Source organism: Nomia melanderi, unplaced genomic scaffold (assembly GCF_051020985.1).
Source record: "Nomia melanderi isolate GNS246 unplaced genomic scaffold, iyNomMela1 scaffold0141, whole genome shotgun sequence".
Taxonomy (NCBI): Eukaryota; Metazoa; Arthropoda; class Insecta; order Hymenoptera; family Halictidae; genus Nomia; species Nomia melanderi.
The window spans coordinates 90281-97500 of NW_027475256.1; the positions used below are offsets into that span (position 1 = coordinate 90281).

At 49.8% G+C, this 7220-nt stretch overlaps 1 non-coding gene across 1 annotated transcript; it reads right to left on the minus strand.

Moving 5' to 3' along the window:
* Positions 1 to 1769: 1769 nt before the first annotated feature.
* Positions 1770 to 1924, minus strand: LOC143175616 (5.8S ribosomal RNA). Its single transcript, XR_013000325.1, has one exon. It is a non-coding gene; the product is annotated as a 5.8S ribosomal RNA (ribosomal RNA).
* Positions 1925 to 7220: the final 5296 nt, after the last annotated feature.

Consider the following 7220-nt stretch of genomic DNA (forward strand, 5'->3'; position numbering starts at 1 on the left):
TCTCGCTAGACGATCTCGCGCTCCGGTTAACTTTAACGCCCGTCCGAGAAGAATTTTCGGGGACTGGACGACCGAAGCGGATCTCGCGCGGTCTCGCGATCGACAGTGAAGAGAAGTGCAGAAGAGGAAAAGAAGACACGACAAACACACACCATGGGGCGACCGACGCGTTCGTTTCAACGCTTTCGCACAAAGTCGGCGGCGGTTATATATTTATATCATTATATTCCGGCGGACGGGACGCGACGTTCGAAAGCCTCGCCAAAGAGGAGCTCCTGCCTCTTCCTCTCTCTTTTCTACGAGAAAAGATAAACGTATTTTACGGGGATACGGAAACGTTACCACGTGGTGTCACACACGATCGTCCGTCTCTTCTCTATAGCAGAAACCGATAAAAATACACCTCCCGAAAGAGAGTATATGGTGATTCTTTTTATATATATATATATATTTCGAAATACAACTGAACGTGGCGGAAGCGCACGGTGGTGGTCCAGCGAGGACACGCGACGACGGGGAATAAGAACTATTCGACCCGTTACGAATACGCATGCTCGTCCCGCACGATTTTAACACACACCGTGTTTTTCTCCAGTCGTCAAAGCGTTCGTGCGTCGAATTCGAAAAATAAAAAAAAAAGAAAAACACCTTTTCTCTCTCTCGGGGTAAAAGAGTCGATGTGTATTGTGTATAAAGGTTCTGCGAGAAGTCTCGTTTTGACGTGTGTTCCGCCGATAACGACGATCCTCCGAAACGGGGATACAGAAACGTTACACCTCACAACACGATCTCCGTCTCTTCTCTATAGCAGAAACCGATAAAAATACACCTCCCGAAAGAGAGTATATGGTGATTCTTTTTATATATATATATTTCGAAATTCAACTGAACGTGGCGGAAGCGCACGGTGGTGGTCCAGCGAGGACACGCGACGACGGGGAATAAGAACTATTCGACCCGTTACGAATACGCATGCTCGTCCCGCACGATTTTAACACACACCGTGTTTTTCTCCAGTCGTCAAAGCGTTCGTGCGTCGAATTCGAAAAATAAAAAAAAGAAATACACCTTTTCTCTCTCTCTCGGGGTAAAAAGAGTCGATGTGTATTGTGTATAAAGGTTCTGCTGCGAGAAGTCTCGTTTTGCCGTGTGTTTCGGTAACGACGATCCTCCGAAACGTACATCTCATTCGTAAGAGAGGAAGAAAACAATCTCCCTGGGGCCAGTCGGTAATATACCGACATACGACGTGTCGTGCACATCCGTCTCACGCACGGTATACAAAATATGAATAAAACGTGTGTAGTCTCTCTCTCTCTCGACTTCTTAATATTTTCTTTCACCTCTGACGCATCATTTCAGGTGACGTCGGGAGCGCGGGAAAAAAAATTTTTCTAAACACACGAAACCGTTCATCTCACGAACAGCCGAAAAAGTTGTCGCTCAGATCCATATCGCAGTGGAGCGGTATCCGCGGGCGGTCGTAATTGAACGACGCACGACGCCGCGAACACTCACGCGAGTCCATACAAACGATTCCGATCGTTTTGCAACAACTAGAACGTACACTGTCCGTGAAATTCACAGAATTTTCGCGTGTCCGCGACAAACGCCGACGAGACACCCATCGTTCGCTCGTACGTAGCATCCTTCTCTTAACCCGACTCAGAAACGTTCTTTGCGCCCTTCGGTAAAAAAACGTTCGATCCGAAGAGGTGAACGACGGCGGGGATTTGACAGAGCTACGCAAGCAGTGTATGGTACGTAAACGACCCTCAGCCAGGCGTGGTCCAGGAATTGTATCCGTGGACCGCAATGTGCGTTCGAAATGTCGATGTTCATGTGTCCTGCAGTTCACACGTTGACGCGCAATTAGCTGCGTTCTTCATCGACCCACGAGCCAAGTGATCCACCGTTCAGGGTAATCGTATAAATTTTATATTTCACATATATAATTTTATTCTCATTTGTTCGACCTAATATCTCTCTTCTTTCAAAGAGAAGATAAAAGTTGATACCTGAATCTCCGACCAGCGCGCGAAGGAGATTCAGGCGTCGCCTTGGAGACGACACCGAAGCCTTTCGAGACGAAAAACGTTCAAGTAATATGTATATATTTCTCGACGTTCCGGGCGTATAGTGCATTCAAAAACCCGCGAAAGACGCAGAAGACTCGCACGCGTGGAAACGACGGGGATATATTTTGTATCCTACCCGATACTGAATCCATCGCGTGCAGTCGACCCTCGCGTTCTTCCGATCAGACGCATCTATTGTTGCGCGCATGTTTTCGCGTCGCATCGCGCGAAACGTTGCACGAATCGTACCGATCGATCGATTGAAAGCAAATAATGAAAAAAGACTTCACAGCTGGCTCTTTGCCGGTCATTCGTCCCATGTTATCTCTTGCCGCGAAATTGGCGCGCAAGAGTTGGGTGTCAGACGCGCGGCTTTAAAACGAGCTTCACGGCCGGTCCCTTCGTTACCGCTTTCGTTCTTTCTCTCGGAACGACCATGAACGAACACGACGAGCGACGCTACGGCATACACACGTCCACGGATTCGATTAAAAAAACAGACTTCACAGCTGGCTCTTTGCCGGTCATTCGTCCCATATTATCTCTTGCCGCGAAATTGGCGCGCAAGAGTTGGGTGTCAGACGCACGGCTTTAAAACGAGCTTCACGGCCGGTCCTCTCAATTCCGTGTACGGTACACGCAAGATGCGGGTTCCACTTCCAGACTACCCGGTCCCTTCTCTCTACGAGAATCGATAGGAAGAACGGCTCGAAAACGCGTCTCAGAGACTAGGGGAAAAGAAGCGGTATGCGAGCGAAACGAAAACGCATTATGGAAACGTCGCGAAACAATGTTCGACGGTTGCTCGGTTCCAATCGTGCGGCCGTTTCAATTTCTCGTGCGCTTCACCGTCCCTCCGTAACTCTGGCCGATCGCGTATACCGAAGAGCCGACACGCGCAAAAACCACAGGCATTGTATACTGTATATATATATGTTACAGTCACAGCCTTCGCGCGTTTTACTCTCCGACGCGGGGTTTCCACGACGAAAGAGAGACAGTTTCGTGGCGGGTGACTCGGCCGAATCGCTACGACGGGTATTTCTATTATAGAACGAATCATCGCCACCCTTTACCAGTGCCCGACGAAGGAATCACAAGGTCATCTGGAGTTTACAATGCCAGCGACGGTAATTCCAACGAAGACCCGATAAGTCAACTCATCGTTCTATTTCTCCCCGTACAGAAAAGCGAATCGACGCTAACGCACCTCGCGCAAGCACGAACGTTCTCTTCGCGTGGATCATCCCATCGTCGAAAGATGTAAAGACGCATTGGAGATCGTGGTCTCTGGCGGGCTCATTGCACGCCCCACTGCATATCTTTCCTCGAATCGAGAATGATTCGTCCACTAAGGCTGCGAAACTACGCGTCGAGGAAACTAGGGGAAAGAAGCGGGATGCGAGCGAAACGACAATACATTATGGAAACGTCGCGAAACAATGTTCGGCGGTTGCTCGTTTCCTCCTGCGGACGTTTCATTGCTCGGGCGCTTCACGTCCCTCCGTAACCTTCGCGCGATCGCGTGCCCCGGAGAGCCGGCAACCGGTGAACCACAGGCGTATAAACTATAGTCTTCTATAGCAAGCCTTCGGCGGTTACTCTCCGACGCGGGGATTCCACGACGAGAGAGAATTTCGTGGCGGGTGACATCGGTCGAAACGCTACGACGGGTATTTCTATTATAGAACGAATCATCGCCACCCTTTACCAGTGCCCGACGAAGGAATCACAAGGTCATCTGGAGTTTACAATGCCAGCGACGGTAATTCCAACGAAGACCCGATAAGTCAACTCATCGTTCTATTTCTCCCCGTACAGACAAGCGAATCAACGCTATCGCACCTCACGCATGCACGAACGTTCTCTTCGCGTGAATCGTCCCATCGTCGAAAGATATAGCCGCTTGGAGATCGTGGCCCATCAAGTTCTTCCGTAACTCCTGCGCGATCGCGTACCCCGGAGAGCAGGCAACCGGTGAACCACAGGCGTATAAACTATAGTCTTCTATAGCAAGCCTTCGCGTTTACTCTACGACGCGGGGATTCCACGACGAGAGAGATTTTCGTGGCGGGTGACACGGCCGAATCGCTACGACGGGTATTTCTATTATAGAACGAATCATCGCCACCCTTTACCAGTGCCCGACGAAGGAATCACAAGGTCATCTGGAGTTTACAATGCCAGCGACGGTAATTCCAACGAAGACCCGATAAGTCAACTCATCGTTCTATTTCTCCCCGTACAGAAAAGCGAATCGGCGCTATCGCACCTCACGCAAGCAGGAATGATCTCTTCGCGTGGATCGTCCCATCGTCGAAAGATGTAAGACGTACAGAAATCGTGGTCCATCACGATTATTCGTAACTCTCCGAGTCGCGTATCTGAGAGTAGGACAAACGGAGAACCACAGGCATAAATAATACTATATGTTTCTTATATAGTTAGCCTTCGCGTTTTACTCTCCGACATGGGGATTCCACGACGAGAGAGAGTTTCGTGGCGGGTGTCTCGGCCGAATCGCTACGACGGGTATTTCTATTATAGAACGAATCATCGCCACCCTTTACCAGTGCCCGACGAAGGAATCACAAGGTCATCTGGAGTTTACAATGCCAGCGACGGTAATTCCAACGAAGACCCGATAAGTCAACTCATCGTTCTATTTCTCCCCGTACAGAAAAGCGAATCGACGCTATCGCACCTCGCGCGAGCACGTAACTACTCTTCGCGTGGATCGTCCCATCGTCGAAAGATGTAAGACGCACGGAAATCGTGGCCCATCAACGTTTTTTTGTAACTCTGCCGATCGCGTATCACAGAGCCGAGACGCACATACCACAGGCGTATAATACCGTTTTCTTTCGTATGGTAAGCCTTCGCGTTTACTCTTCGGCGCGGGGTTTCCACGTCGAGAGAGACATTCGTGGCGGGTGACATCGGTCGAAACGCTACGACGGGTATTACTATTATAGAACGAATCATCGCCACCCTTTACCAGTGCCCGACGAAGGAATCACAAGGTCATCTGGAGTTTACAATGCCAGCGACGGTAATTCCAACGAAGACCCGATAAGTCAACTCAACGTTCTATTTCTCCCCGTACAGAAAAGCGAATCGACGCTGTTGCACCTCACGCAAGCACGAACGTTCTCTTCGCGTGGATCGTCCCATCGTCGAAAGATGTAAGACGCACGGAAATCGTGGCACATCACGTGTTTTCGGAACTCTGTCGACCGCGTATCTCAGAGACGACGCGCGCGAACCACTGGCATATACTATTATATATCGCGTTTTACCCTCCGACGCGGGGATTCCACGACGAGAGAGAGTTTCGTGAGCGGGTTGACTCGGAAGAAACGCTACGACGGGTATTTCTATTATAGAACGCATCATCGCCACCCTTTACCAGTGCCCGACGAAGGAATCACAAGGTCATCTGGAGTTTACAATGCCAGCGACGGTAATTCCAACGAAGACCCGATAAGTCAACTCAACGTTCTATTTCTCCCCGTACAGAAAAGCGAATCGACGCAATCGCACCATACGCGTGCACGTAAACAACTCTTCGCGTGGATCGTCCCATCGTCGAGAGACGTAAGTTTTCATAGTATGAATTCGCGTTTTACTCTCCGACGCGGGGATTCCACGACGAGAGAGAGTTTCGTGAGCGGGTTGACTCGGAAGAAACGCTACGACGGGTATTTCTATTATAGAACGCATCATCGCCACCCTTTACCAGTGCCCGACGAAGGAATCACAAGGTCATCTGGAGTTTACAATGCCAGCGACGGTAATTCCAACGAAGACCCGATAAGTCAACTCAACGTTCTATTTCTCCCCGTACAGAAAAGCGAATCGACGCAATCGCACCATACGCGTGCACGTAAACAACTCTTCGCGTGGATCGTCCCATCGTCGAGAGACGTAAGTTTTCATAGTATGAATTCGCGTTTTACTCTCCGACGCGGGGATTCCACGACGAGAGAGAGTTTCGTGAGCGGGTTGACTCGGAAGAAACGCTACGACGGGTATTTCTATTATAGAACGCATCATCGCCACCCTTTACCAGTGCCCGACGAAGGAATCACAAGGTCATCTGGAGTTTACAATGCCAGCGACGGTAATTCCAACGAAGACCCGATAAGTCAACTCAACGTTCTATTACTCCCCGTACAGAAAAGCGAATCGACGCAATCGCACCATACGCGTGCACGTAACAACTCTTCGCGTGGATCGTCCCATCGTCGAGAGACGTAAGTTTCATAGTAAGCCTTCGGCGTTTTACTCTCCGACGCGGGGATTCCACGACGAGAGAGAGAGTTTCGTGAGCGGGTTGACTCGGAAGAAACGCTACGACGGGTATTTCTATTATAGAACGCATCATCGCCACCCTTTACCAGTGCCCGACGAAGGAATCACAAGGTCATCTGGAGTTTACAATGCCAGCGACGGTAATTCCAACGAAGACCCGATAAGTCAACTCAACGTTCTATTTCTCCCCGTACAGAAAAGCGAATCGACGCAATCGCACCATACGCGTACACGTAAACAACTCTTCGCGTGGATCGTCCCATCGTCGAGAGACGTAAGTTTTCATAGTATGAATTCGCGTTTTACTCTCCGACGCGGGGATTCCACGACGAGAGAGAGTTTCGTGAGCGGGTTGACTCCGAAGAAACGCTACGACGGGTATTTCTATTATAGAACGCATCATCGCCACCCTTTACCAGTGCCCGACGAAGGAATCACAAGGTCATCTGGAGTTTACAATGCCAGCGACGGTAATTCCAACGAAGACCCGATAAGTCAACTCAACGTTCTATTTCTCCCCGTACAGAAAAGCGAATCGACGCAATCGCACCATACGCGTGCACGTAAACAACTCTTCGCGTGGATCGTCCCATCGTCGAGAGACGTAAGTTTTCATAGTATGAATTCGCGTTTTACTCTCCGACGCGGGGATTCCACGACGAGAGAGAGTTTCGTGAGCGGGTTGACTCGGAAGAAACGCTACGACGGGTATTTCTATTATAGAACGCATCATCGCCACCCTTTACCAGTGCCCGACGAAGGAATCACAAGGTCATCTGGAGTTTACAATGCCAGCGACGGTAATTCCAACGAAGACCCGATAAGTCA